Below are 15005 nucleotides of genomic sequence, written 5' to 3' on the forward strand. Positions count from 1 at the left end.
ATATAAATAAAGAATGAGTTCATTAAAGTACCTTGAAGTGGTGTTTTGTTTTCTTTCGCTAACGGAGCTTACGAGTTTTCTGTTAAGTTTTGTGTTGTGAACTTTTCTAGTTTTGGGTAAAGATTCGATGGACTATGGAATAAGGAGTGGCAAGAGCCTAAGCTTGGGGATTCCCAAGGAACCCCAAGGTAATATTCAAGGATAACCAAGAGCCTAAGCTTGGGGATGCCCGGATGGCATCCCCTCTTTCGTCTTTGTTCATCGGTAACTTTACTTGGAGCTATATTTTTATTCACCACATGATATGTGTTTTGCTTGGAGCGTCTTGTATTATTTGCGTCTTTGTTTGTTAGTTTACCACAATCATCCTTGCTGTACACACCTTTTGAGGGAACCCTACATGATTTGGAATTTGTTAGAATACTCTATGTGCTTCACTTATACCTTGAGCGTGATAATTTTTGCTCTAGTGCTTCACTTATATCTTTTAGAGCACGGTGGTGGATTTGTTTTAAGGAAACAATTGATCTCTCATGCTTCACTTAGATTATTTTGAGAGTCATTAATAGCATGGTAATTTTCTTAATGTTAATATATTTAGTGTTCAAGATATGTGAAACTTTCTTTTGAGTGAATTGAATACTAAGATAAGTTTGATGCTTGATAATTGTTTTGAGATATGGAGGTGATAATATCAAAGTCGTGCTAGTTGGGTAATTGTGAATTTGAGAAATGCTTGTGTTGAAGTTTGCAAGTCTCGTAGCATGCACATATGGTTAAAGTTGTGTAACAAAATTTGAAACATGAAGTGTACCTGGCTTGTGCATCCTTATGAGTGGCGGTCGGGGACGAGCGATGGTCTTTTCCTACCAATCTATCCCCCTAGGAGCATGCACGTAGTACTTGATTTTTGATGGCTTCTAAATTTTTGCAATAAGTATATGAGTTCTTTTGGCTAATGTTGAGTCCATGGATTATACGCACTCTCACCTTTCCGCCTTTGCTAGCCTCTTCGGTACCGTGCATTGCCCTTTCTCACCTTGATAGTTGGTGCAAACTTTGCCGGTGCATCCAAACCCCGTGATACGATATGCTCTATCACACATAAACCTCCTTATATCTTCCTCAAAACAGCCACCATACCTACCTATTATGGCATTTCCTAGCCATTCCGAGATATATTGCCATGCAACTTCCATCATATTCATCATGACATACATTAATTTTGTCATATTGCCATTGCATGATCATGTAGTTGACATCGTATTTGTGGCAAAGCCATCATGCATTATTTTTCAAACATGTCACTCTTGATTCATTGCTCCATCCCGGTACACTGCCGGAGGCATTCATATAGAGTCATATCTTGTTCTAAGTTTCGAGTTGTAATCCTTATGTTGTAATCAATAGAAGTGTGATGATCATCATTGTTAGAGCATTGCCCAAAAAAAGAAAAAAAAGAATGGCCAAAAAAAAGGCCCAAAAAAGAGAAAAAAAAAGAGAAAAGAAAAGAAAAAAGGGCAATGCTACTATCTCTTTTTCCACACTTGTGCTTCAAAGTAGCACCTTGTCCTTCATGTAGTGAGTCTCATATATTGTGCTGCAAAGTAGCACCTTGTTCTTCATGTAGTGAGTCTCATAAGTTGTCTTTTTATACTAGTGGGAATTTTTCATTATAGAACTTGGCTTGTATATTCCTACAATGGGCTTCCTCAAATGCCCTAGGTCTTCATGAGCAAGCGAGTTGGATGCACACCCACTAGTTTTCTTTTGTTGAGCATTCATAGCTCTAGTGCATCCGTTGCATGGCAATCCCTACTCCTCATGTTGACATCAATTAATGGGCATCTCCATAGCCCGTTGATTATCCTCGTCAATGTGAGACTTTCTCCTTTTTTGTCTTCTCCACAATCCCCATCATCATATTCTATTCCACCCATAGTGCTATATCCATGGCTCGCGCTCATGTATTGCATGAAGGTTGAAAAAGTTTGAGATTATTCAAGTATGAAACAATTGCTTGGCTTGTCATCGGGGGTATAGAAGTTGGGAACATCTTTGTGTGACGAAAATGAAGCATAGCCTAACTATATGATTTTGTAGGGATGAACTTTCTTTTACCATGTTATTTTGAGAAGACATGATTGCTTTATTAGTATGCTTGAAGTATTATTATTTCTATGTCAATATGAACTTTTGTCTTGAATCTTTCGGATCTGAATATTCATATCATAAGTAAGAAGAATTACATTGAAATTATGCCAAGTAGCACTCCGCATCAAAAATTCTTTTTTATCATTTACCTACTCGAGGACGAGCAGGAATTAAGCTTGGGGATGCTTGATACGTCTCCAACGTATCTATAATTTTTGATTGCTCCATGCTACTTTATCTACTGTGTTAGGCAATATTGGGCTTTATTATCCACTTTTATATTATTTTTGGGACTAACCTATTAATCGGAGGCCCAGCCCACATTTGCTGTTTTATGCCTATTTCAGTGTTTCGAGGAAAAGGAATATCAGATGGAGTCAAAACAGAACGAAGTCAACTGGAGAAGTTATTTTTGGAAGGAAACCCACCAAAAACCTCTCGGGAGCCCGTTCCGACGCCCTGCCGAAGGGGGAACCCATCACCGGTGGCCATCTTCATCATCCCGGTGCTATCCATGACGAGGAGGGAGTAGTTCACCCTCGGGGCCGAGGGTATGTACCAGTAGCTATGTGTTTGATCTCTCTCTCTCTCTCGTGTTCCCTCTATGGCACGATCTTGATGTATCCCGAGCTTTGCTATTGTAGTTGGATCTCATGATGTTTCTCCCCCTCTACTCTCTTGTGATGAATTGAGTTTCCCCTTTGAAGTTATCTTATCGGATTGAGTCATTTATGAGAACACTTGATGTATGTCTTGCCGTGATTATCTGTGGTGACAATGGGATATCATGTGCCACTTGATGTATGTTTTGGTGATGAACTTGCGGGTTTCGTGACATTGGGAACCTATGCATAGGAGTTGGCATGCGTTCTTGACTCTCCGGTAGAAACTTTGGGGCACTCTTTGAAGTACTTTGTGTTGATTGGATGAATCTGAGATTGTGTGATGCATATCGTATAATCATGCCCACAGATACTTGATGTGACAATGGAGTATCTAGGTGACATTAGGGTTTTGGTTGATTTGTGTCTTAAGGTGTCATTCTAGTATGAACTCTCATATAGATCGATCCGAAAGAATAACTTTGAGGTGGTTTCGTACCCTACCATAATCTCTACATTTGTTCTCCGCTATTAGTGGCTTCGGAGTGACTCTTTGTTTCATGTTGAGGGCTTGTTATATGATCTATCTATGTTATTATTGTTGAGAGAACTTGCACTAGTGAAAGTATGAACCCTAGGCCTTGTTTCCTGTCATTGCAATACCGTTTATGCTCACTTTTATCCTTAGTTACATTGCTGATTTTATTATTTAAGATTACAAAAACCTATATGTACTATCTATTTTGCACTTGTATCACCATCTCTTCACCGAACAGTGCACCTATACAATTTACCATTGTATTGGGTGTGTTGGGGACACAAGAGACTTTTTGTTATTTGGTTGCAGGGTTGCTTGAGAGAGACCATCTTCATCCTTTTTTGACTATGAACAGTAGGGTAAAACCCCACTGCAAGACCATCTTCATCCTACGCCTCCTACGGATTGATAAACCTTAGGTCATCCACTTGAGGGAAATTTGCAACTGTCCTACAAACCTGTGCACTTGCAGGCCCAACAACGTCTACAAGAAGAAGGTTGTGTAGTAGACATCAGCAGCACAGGCCACCGCTGAGGCAAGGAATTAGGAGATCTACGAGGAGTCCCTGCGCTTCGAGAGGGGTCATTTGGAGCGGCAGAGGGCATTCGAGATGAGCATCGCTGAAGGTGCAGCGGCAGCAAGCACCATATTGTAGTTGTCCAGCTCATCGGTAGGCTCCTCCTCTGCCTCTTACTAAGCGCGCTCGGTAGAGGAGCTGCCAGAAGTAGTACAAAGCCCCTCCGTAGTAGTAGTATTTAGGGGCTATTTTGTCCTGTTCATCTGACTTTAGATGTGCTGGAACTATACAACGTACTTAAAATTAGCTAGTATATATAGTTGAACTAGCTATTTCAGTACGTGGTTGGCAACAATTGGGGAAAAGTTTGGTCGGTTCAGCTGTCGAGTTGAACTGTTTGTATAAAGAACGATTTCTTAATATATGAATGAAATCTATGCTTAATTACTGAATTTTTGATAGTGCTAGTGATTTTTAGTTGCATACTTTGACAAATGACAGTGTTACAAGGTTGACAAATGGTAATGTTACTAGATCAACAAATGTCAATCTTTCTGGTTTGACAAATGGCAATATACCCAATATGGCAGATGCAAATCTTACCAAATTGTCTATACGTGGTTGCACACGGGTCATCCAAAAAATCGTTTGCGTTGAAGGGATGAACAAATCATGTGTGCTACATTTTCTCTTGGCTTAGCACCGAAGTCTCGCTTTGCATACCATATTCAATCTAAACCATTTGCGTTGAAGACATGCACAAATCCTGCGCGGCAAATTTTCCCTTGGCTTACTGGGGAAAACCATAGCTCTCACTTTGCATACGGGTGTTCTATCTAAAACATTTGCAATGAAGAGCTACACAAATCCTACTCGGCAAATTTTCCCTTGGCTTACTGGGGAAGTTGTCAGTTTACATATGGGTGTTCTATCTAAAATGTTTGCAATCAAGAGCTGCACAAATCCTGCTCGGCATATTTTCCCTTGGCTTCCTAAGGTAGTTGTCGGTTTGCATATGGGTGTTCTAACTAAAACATTTGCGATGAGTGTTTTATATTTAAAAACATTTTGACATTTTTTAAAGAAAATTGTTTGATGAGTCTGTACATTTAGAGTAAAATGCAAATTCGTTCAAACCATATCTTTCATTCAGTCACACTGCAAATTTATATTCATATGATTGAGATACATTATGAAACCCAAAAAACTAATTCTGACGGTGGCAGAGGCGGCGTGCCGCACTGGCGTCTTCATTGTCATTCTCCCGACATCGTTGTTGAAGTCTTCAAGGCAACACAAAATGTTCTTCACATGGAAATCAAACATCATGTCCTTGCGCGATCGACGACAGGGCACGGGAGTACATCAACTCATGACGCTGCGAGGTAGTGGTCGACGGTGGCGTCCCATGCCGCTAAGAGGGGCGCGCACACGGGTACGAGCGCGGCGGGTGCAGGCAAACTGTAGCGATCCGACCTCAAACGGTCAAATCTATGTGCTTACGTGTCATCCCTGGATCGGTAATGCTGACACACACAATACTTGAAGGATTTATAACACAGTGCAATCACACACTTATTACATCGAGTGTCTCAAAAGAGAACTTATTACAATAATATGGCTTAAGGCCATCTAAAATAGATAACAGCGGAAGGCTTGGAAGATAATGTGAGTCCATCATCTCCAACGGCATAGCTGAGTGAACGACTATGACCTAGCGCACCTTACTCTTCGTCTGAAAAGTCTACAACATGATATGTTGCAGCCCAAAACGGGTCAGCACATGGAATATGATGGCAAGGTAACACAATAGAGCAATGAATAGAATAAATACTATCACTACATGCATATATGGCTGGTGGAGGCTCTAAGTTTATTTTTGCGTAAAGCGAATTTTATTCTACAACAAAGGAATATATTTTGTTTAACTATCATGGTGGTTGTTAAACATTGAGAAGGTTCCTCCAACTCAATCCCGATTAAACAGTATTTAAAACCCAACAAATTAATTTAGAGTGATGAGATCAACATGATAATCCAAGAAACATAATCTCAAGATGTCCATAACCGGGAACATGGCTAACCATGATTAGTTTATACACTCTACAGAGGTTTGTGCACTTTTCCCCACAAGAATCGATCTCCTCCATTGGATTTCTCGCACTACATGGTGTTTGAGAAACATATGATCGAGACACAGTCTTTCAAAAACACTAACTCTTTACTCTGGGTGGACAGTTACACCTACTTCCCCTACATCTGCTAGCCCACCACTGAAAGAGGTCATGGAACCTACTCAACTATGCTAGAGCCTGGGTTGCACATGGAAGTTTCTAGCATGAATAATCTTATGATCCCTTTGAGCCTGGGTGGCGAACCGTAGGATGATCACACGGGTACTCCGGGATATCCTAGGACAACAATGGATTCTCCAGGTGCCCGCAACCAATCGACCCAGATGTGTATTAAGTAGCCACCTTAAGTTAACCATTAATTAATACACTCAACCAATCCACGTCTACGATCATAGCATGGCAATCTGATCATAACGTAGAAGTAACTCCCAAGGGTTTGATAATAAGAGGGCAATAGGTTCTACCTCATCATCTACTTCCCAAACCCACATGTTAATCAGATCCTAATCATGCAATGTTTCAGGATTGGAACTAATGCATAAAAACTGGGTAATAAAAGATATGATCAAAGTGTTACTTGTCTTGCTAACGATCTGCATACCCTAGAGACTCATAGTAGCACGCTTCACACTTCGGGAATTCTATCGCGAACAAACAATAGCATACATAAGCACTCAAGCATAGATGCATGGGTAAAACTCAAATAAGAAGATCTAATCTGAAAGTTCAACTGAAGAGCTTCGATTTGCGAAAAGAATCAATCGAATTGGAGCTACGGAACTCAAACTATGATCAAAAGAAGTTCGAATTAAAATCTGCTTGAAACCAAATTTTAATTCATCAAAACCTTGTTCAAGTTGATTAAGTGGAAAGAGGGACTCGATACAAAGATTTTGGCATTGGTTTCATTGGATTTGGATGAACGGTTAAAAAGTTGCGAGGGTTTGAAGATCATGGGCTAATCTGCGACAAAAATAATCACGGATGGATCCCTGGTGAAAATAGAAAGAAAAAGAAAAACCTATCAGACAAACATCCGCTAACAGAGGCTAACAAGCGAATTCGTTGGTTATAAGAACTAAATGAACGAACGTTCGCAGAATAGATCTAAACCGGGGAAAAAACGAAAAACCGATCTAAACCAGCGAAACCGAGAAAAATTGAACTAGTCTACTCTAAAAAAACCGGATCTAGGGTTTACCAGAAAACCGGAAAATAAACCGGCGGTGGCGTGGCGGTCTCCGGCGGCGCCGGTGCCGGCGGGCGGCGCGAGTGGCGGCGACGGCGGGCGGCGGTGGCGCTAGGGTTTGGCGGCATGGGGCTCGAGGCACCTTGGGGCTGGGGCTAGCCTTGGGCCTCGCCTTTTAAAGGGGCCGGCGGGACGTGTCCGGCTCGGGCACAGCCCATAGTCAGTTCACGTTTTTTAAACGGGCGGAGTAATTAAATAAAAAGAAAAATCAAACGAAGTCCAAAAATTCTGAAATAAATTTTCACGGTCCTCTAATAAAATTTAGGACAAAGTGAACATTTTTCTGGGCTAATAATGCAATTTTGAAAAATGCATATTTTTCTAATTTAAATAAAATCCAAATAAAATTTTTATTTGATTTTAAAATTTTCCTCCAATATTTATTTTATTTTGGAGAAGTCATTTTATCTCCTCTCTTTTATTTTAATAGTGGAAATATTCGGGGAGAAAAAAACATTAAAACCAAAATGATCCTCTTTTCAAATTTGAGAAAATTCAAATATGAAAATAAATGAAATCCCCAACTCTCTCTGTGGGTCCTTGAGTTGCTTAGAATTTCTAGGATCAAAACCAAAATGCAACTAAGATATGATATGCATGTGATGACCTATGTATAACATTCCAAATTGAAAATTTGGGATGTTACAAACCTACCCCCCTTAGGATGAATCTCTCCCTCGAGATTCGGTTTGGCTAGAAAATAGGTGTGGGTGGTCCTTCCGTAGGTCTTCCTCTCGTTCCCAGGTGGCTTCATCCTCGGTATGGTGGCTCCACTGAACTTTGCAAAACTTGATAACCTTGATCTGTGTGACTCGATTGGCAAACTCGAGAATCTTAACTGGTTTCTCCTCGTAGGTCAGATCACTTTCCAGCTGAATAGCTTCCAGGGGCACTATGTCTCTTAGAGGAATATCGGCCATCTCAGCATGGCACTTCTTCAACTGAGAAACGTGAAACACATCATGAACACCTGACAGTCCTCCGGGTAACTCCAACTTGTTGGCTACCTCTCCCATACGCTCCAAAACTCGGTATGGTCCTACAATTCTCGGGGCTAACTTTCCCTTAACTCCAAATTGTTTAACACCATGCAGAGGTGACACTCATAGATATGCTCTGTCTCCGGTTTCGTAGACTACTTCCTTGTGTTTGGAGTCTGCATAACTCTTCTGTCGGGACTGAGCTACCTTCAGTCTATCCCGAATCAACTTAACCTTCTCTCTGGACTATTTAAACAAATCTGGTCCAAACACCTGACGGTCTCCAACTTCATCCCACATCAACAGTGTCCTACACCTTCTTTCATACAAAGCTTTGAAGGGTGCCATCTTCAAACTAGCCTGATAGTTGTTGTTGTACGAGAACTCCGTGTAAGGCAAATTATCATCCCAACTAGATCCATAATCTAGCGCACAAGCTCTCAACATGTCCTCTAGAATCTGATTGACTCTCTCGGTCTGTCCATCTGTCTGTGGATGAAAGGTTGTACTGAACTGTAGCCTAGTACCCAAAGTCTAGTGCAACTGATTCCAAAACTTCGAGGTAAACTATGTTCCTCTATCCGATATGATGGTCCTCGGAACTCCATGCAGACATACGATCCTGGTCATATATATCTTGGCCAACTTTGCACTCGTATAGGTGGTTTTCACTGGGATAAAGTGAGCCACTTTGGTCAAACGATCCACTACTACCCAAATAGAATCATATCCCGATCGGGTGCTGGGTAATCCGGTGATGAAATCCATGCCAAGCTTGTCCCACTTCGGTTCGGGTATCGGCATAGGCTGTAGTAATCCTGCTGGCTTCTGATGTTCTGCCTTTACTCTCTAGCATACATCACATACTGCTACATACTCGGCTATATCCTTCTTCATACCAGTCCACTAGAAACGCTCCTTTAAATCCAAATACATCTTGGTGTTTCCGGGGTGTATCGAGTATGGCAAGTCATGAGCTTCCTAAAGTATCAACTTCCTGATTTCCGCATTATTGGGTACATAAACACGGTCCTCAAACCATAAGGTGTCGTGCTCATCCTCACAAAAACCTTTGGCTTTTCCTTAGCTCATCCTCTCTTTTATCTTAGCAATCTCCTTATCATCCTTGTGAGCTTCTTGAATCTATCCCAACAATGTTGACTGAACTTCCATCGTTGCGACAAAACCTCTAGGGACTATCTCCAAACGAAGCTCCCTGAGATCCTTGGCCAACTCCTTTGGTAATCCTCCTCTTACGAGGGTATTGACATAACTCTTTTGGCCCAAAGCGTCTGCTACGACATTGGCCTTGCCTGGATGATAGTGCAACTTCATATCATAATCTTTTATAAGCTCCAACCATCTCCTCTGCCTGAGATTCAGCCCCTTCTGCATGAAAATGTACTTCAAACTCTTATGATCCATGTACACATCACAACGGTTTCCGATAAGAAAGTGTCTCCAGGTCTTGAGCGCATGTACTACGGCTGCTAACTCCAAATCATGTGTGGCATAATTCAACTCATGTGGTCGAAGCTGCCGTGAGGCATATGAAACAACTCTTCCGTCTTGCATAAGTACACCTCCAAGTCCTAAGCGAGAAGCATCGCAATACACTTGGAAATCCTTGCGTATATCCGTTAGAATCAGCACTTGGGCTATAACCAAACATTTCTTCAGCTCCTGAAAACTTGCCTCACATTCATCTTTCCATTTGAACTTAGTGTCCTTCAACAACTCCTTAATCTTCTTCTTGATTTCCTCTAGATCATTTGTGAGCATCCGGTACGGTCTCTTCGATATCGGTCTGGTGCCTGGCAACAGCTCTATCAAAAACTCAATATCTCGATCCGGTGGCATGCCTAGTAGTTCCTCTGGAAATACATCTGGGTAATCCTTCACTACATGCACTTCCTCCTGAACAACTCCCGAGAGAGAATTTACTTGAGTCCTCCTTGGCGCATGCCTGGATACATACTTAATCCTTTTTCCCTCCGGGGTGGTGAGCATAATTGACTTACTGGTGCAATCGATGTTTCCCCCATACATCTATAACCAATCCATGCCCAATATCACATCCAACCCTTGCGACTCTAGAATTATTAATCCGAGGGGAAAACATGCATACCTATGGTCAATGGCATTTGAAAACATCCTTGGTTTGCCATATACTCCGCTCCTGGCGAGCTTACTAACATAGGTGTCCTAAGAACTTTGGCTGGCAACTTATACTTATCCACAAATCCCCTTGATATGTATGAATGCGATGCACCAGTATCAAAAAGAATGATTGCAGTAAATGACTTAACCAAAAACTTACCTATAACTGCATTTGGCTGCTCTTCAATCTCCTCCACGTTAACGTGGTTCACTTGTCCCCTGTTGAAAGGGTTGGGCTTCTTCCCAGAGCTTCCATTGCCATTCCCATTCTTTGCTTCAGAACACTCGGTGAAGTAGTGTCCATTCTTGCCGCACTTGCAACAAGTAATGTGACTTAGATCCTTCTTAGCGGGCGTTACCGGGTTGGAACGTTTCTGGCTGCTGCTTCCTCCATTCCCATTCCCATTCTTGGGGCCACTATGATTATGAGAACTTCCTCCATTAAGAGTGTGGCCTCCATGGTTATGGTGAGTGTGTCCTCCCGTGTTCGGGGTAAAACGGGGTCTCTGTTGAGCTCCTGAATTGTACTTCCCTTGTCCATACTTCCTCTTGCGGCTCTCTATCTGCTGCTGCTTCCCTTCAATCATAAGAGCTCTATCTACCAACTCCTGGTAGTTGTTGAATGTTGCCACCATCAACGGCATGCTCAGCTCATCATTCAGTCCTTCCAGAAACTTCTCCTGGTTAGCGGCATCTATAGCTACGTCATCAGGGGCATAGCGTGCTAACTTACTAAACTCATCCACATACTGGCCCACTGTGCGTCCTCCTTGGCGCAAGTTGCGAAACTTGTGCTTCTTCATGTTCATAGCACCTACTGAAACATGAGCAGTGCAGAAAGCTTGTTGAAACTGATCCCATGTAACAGTGTCAATGGGGTAAGTGGCTGTGAAATTCTCCCACCATGATGTTGCGGGTCCATCAAGCTGATGTGCGACAAAACACACTCTCTCCGCATATATGCGTCCTGTAGTGGTCAGCTCCCTTCCAATCTTGCGGATCCAATCATCTGCAACAATCGGCTCGGTGCTACAAGAGAACACCGACGGATTCAACCTTAGGAAACGGGCTAAGTGATCAACAGGTGGTGGTGGTGGTGGGTTGTTGTTGTTGTTGACTTGGTTCTGATTCTGAACTAACAGCTGCATCAAGGTATTCTGCTGTTGGATCAACTGAGTGAGCTCCGCTGGGAAGGCAAATCCATTGTCATGTCTCGGAGGCATCTGATATCAAACAGAATAGAATGGGGTCTAAAGGGAAAATACTACCCATATGCACATGAGACAAACACATTCATATCACACCAATTCAATTCAAACAAGGGCATACAATCGATCTAACTACCGTTACAAAAGTGCTCGGACTAATACTATATACATGGGGAAATACTACTAATAATATGGTGGTCGACTAGAAATTTTGATCGGTGGAAGACTCCATGATATCTGCTCCAGCTTCGTCTTCGTAATCATCATCACTACTGTCGGGGTCAGAATCGGTGTCGTCGATGATGATGTAGTCCTCAAAACGGATGTCCTTGGAATGGTCGTCATCTCCTACTGGCGCGGGGTCTCCCATGAATACTCCTAGCTTCCTCGTCAGGTCGTCATTCTTCTCCACTAGTATTGCGATTTCCTCCTCATATCCATCGCGTGTAGACTTGAGGTTCTCTTCTAGCTCCATGTTCCTGGTCATCACCTTCTTCAGATCTATCATGCTGGCGCACATCTAGTTCTCCTGGCGAAGAATGTGTTGGTTTAGCTCTTGGATGAAAGCTGCAATGGACATGCCCCTCCTACTGCTGATCATCTCCAATTTCTCATCTCGGCGCCCACATATCTGGTAGATAGTGTCCTTAATATCCTTGTGATAAACTTCCCCGATGCGTCCCATGGCGATGTGGGCTGCCATGCTCTTTCCTAGACTCCAGGTTGGTGCATCAAAGGAAAACTATATGGGCTCAGTAACTGGCGTGAATGTCCTTCCTGGAACTTGAACTCGAATCATCCAATGCTCCTCTTCTGGTAAAGTGGCGATGTAGGTCCCGATGAAGCTTGGTATTCCAATGTTCAGGTACCTAGTGACTACCTTCAAGTGTCGCCCATAAGGTGTGTCTTCATTCGGTTGTGCAAACTTGTTCCTTGAATCCGCCATCCTATAGAGTGGAAAAGGGAGAGGGGTCAGAAATGAGTAGAGAAGAGTGACGTATGGTTTAACTTAGTGGTCGTGTCCTACAATCAACGTGTGCTCTGATACCATCTTGTAGCGATCCGACCTCAAACGGTCAAATCTCTATGCTTACATGTCATCCCTGGATCGGTAATGCTGACACACACAGTACTTGAAGGATTTATAATAGAGTGCAATCACACACTTATTACATCGTGTGTCTCAAAATAGAACTTATTACAATAATATGGCTTAAGGCCATCTAAAATAGATAACAGCGGAAGGCTTGGAAGACAAAGTGAGTCCATCAACTCCAACGGCATAGCTGAGTGAACGACAACGACCTAGCGCACCTTACTCTTCGTCTGAAAAGTCTGCAACATGATATGTTACAGCCCAAAATGGGTCAACACATGGAATATGCTGGCAAGGTAACACAATAGAGCAATGAACAGAATAAATACTATCACTACATGCATATATGGCTGGTGGAGGCTCTTAGTTTATTTTTGCGTAAAGCGAATTTTATCCTACAACAAAGGAATATATTTTGTTTAACTATCATGGTGGTTGTTAAACATTGAGAAGGTTCCTCCAACTCAATCCCAATTAAACAGTATTAATAACCCAACAAATTAATTTAGAGTGATGATATCAACATGATAATCCAAGAAGCAGATACTCAAGATGTCCATAACCGGGGACACGGCTAACCATGATTAGTTTATACTCTCTGCAGAGGTTTGCGCACTTTTCCCCACAACACTCGATCTCCTCCATGGGATTTCTCGCACTACATGGTGTTTGAGAAACGGATGACCGTGACACAGTCTTTCAGAAACACTAACTCTTTACTCTAGGTGGACAGTTACACCTACTTTCCCCTACATCTGCTAGCCCACCACTGAAAGAGGTCATGCAACCTACTCAACTATGCTAGAGCCCATAATAGCTTGTGGCTACACACGGAAATTTCTAGCATGAATAATCTTGTGATCCCTTTGGGCCCGGGTGGCGAACCGTCCGGAATATCCTAGGACAACACTGGATATCTCCAGGTGCCCGCAACCAATCCACCCAGATGTGTATTAAGTAGCCACCTTAAGTTAACTATTAATTAACAACTCTCACATCTGTCATGGATACACTCAACCAATCCACGTCTACGATCATAGCATGGCAATCTGATCATAACGTAGAAGTAACTCCCAAGGGTTTGATAATAAGAGGGCAATAGGTTCTACCTCATCATCTACTTCCGAAACCCACATGTTAATAAGATCCTAATCATGAAATGTTTGAGGATTGGAACTAATTCATAAAAACTGGGTAATAAAAGATATGATCAAAGTGTTACTTGCCTTGCTAATGATCGGCATACCCTAGAGACTCGTAGTAGCACGCTTCGCACTCCGGGAATTCTAACACAAACAAACAATAGCATACATAAGCACTCAAGCATATATTCACGGGTAAAACTCAAATAAGAAGATCTAATCTGAAAGTTCAACTGAAGAGCTTCGATTTTTGAAAAGAATCAATCGAATCGGAGCTACGAAACTCAAACTACGATCAAAAGAAGTTCGAATTCAAATCTGCTTGAAACCAAATTTTAATTTGTCAAAACCTTGTTCAAGTTGATTAACTAGAAAGAGGGGCTTGAGACAAAGATTTTTGTGTTGGTTTCACTAGATTTGGATGAACGGTTAAAAACTTGTGAGGGTTTGAAGATCAGAGGCTAATCTGCGATAAAAATAATTGCGGATGGGTCCCTGGCGAAAATAAAACAGAAAAAGAAAAATCTATCAGACGAACGTCCGCTAACAGAGGCTAACGGGCGAATTCGTTTGTTATAAGAACTAAACAAACGAACGTTCGCGGAATAGATCTAAACAGGGAAAAAACGAAAAATCGATCTAAACCGGCAAAACCGAGAAAAACCGAACCGGTCTACTCGAAAAAAACCGGATCTAGGGTTTATCGGAAAACCGGGAAATAAACCAACGGCGGTGGCGGCGGGCGGCACGGGCAGTAGCGGCGCTAGGGTTCGACGGCGTGGGGCTCGAGGCGGCTTGGGGCTGGGGCTGGCCTCGGGCCTCGCCTTTTAAAGGGGCTGGCGGGACGTGTCCGGCTCGGGCATGGCCGAGATGCATTTTTTTAAATGGACGGAGTAATTAAATAAAAATAAATATCTTCCGAAATAAATTTTCACGGTGCTCTAATAAAATTTAGGACAAAGTGAACATTTTTCTGCGCTAATAATGCAATTTTGAAAAATGCATATTTTTCTAATTCAAATAAAATACAAATAAATGTTTATTTGATTTTAACATTTTCCTCTAATATTTATTTTATTTTGGATAAGTGATTTTATCTCCTCTCTTTTATTTTACTAGTGGAAATATTTAGGGAGAAAAAACATTAAAACCAAAATGATCCTCTTTTCAAATTTGAGAAAATTCAAATATGAAAATAAATGAAATCCCCAACTCAATCTGTG

The sequence above is a fragment of the Triticum dicoccoides genome, chromosome 4B (assembly GCF_002162155.2).
Source record: "Triticum dicoccoides isolate Atlit2015 ecotype Zavitan chromosome 4B, WEW_v2.0, whole genome shotgun sequence".
In the NCBI taxonomy this organism is placed as follows: Eukaryota; Viridiplantae; Streptophyta; class Magnoliopsida; order Poales; family Poaceae; genus Triticum; species Triticum dicoccoides.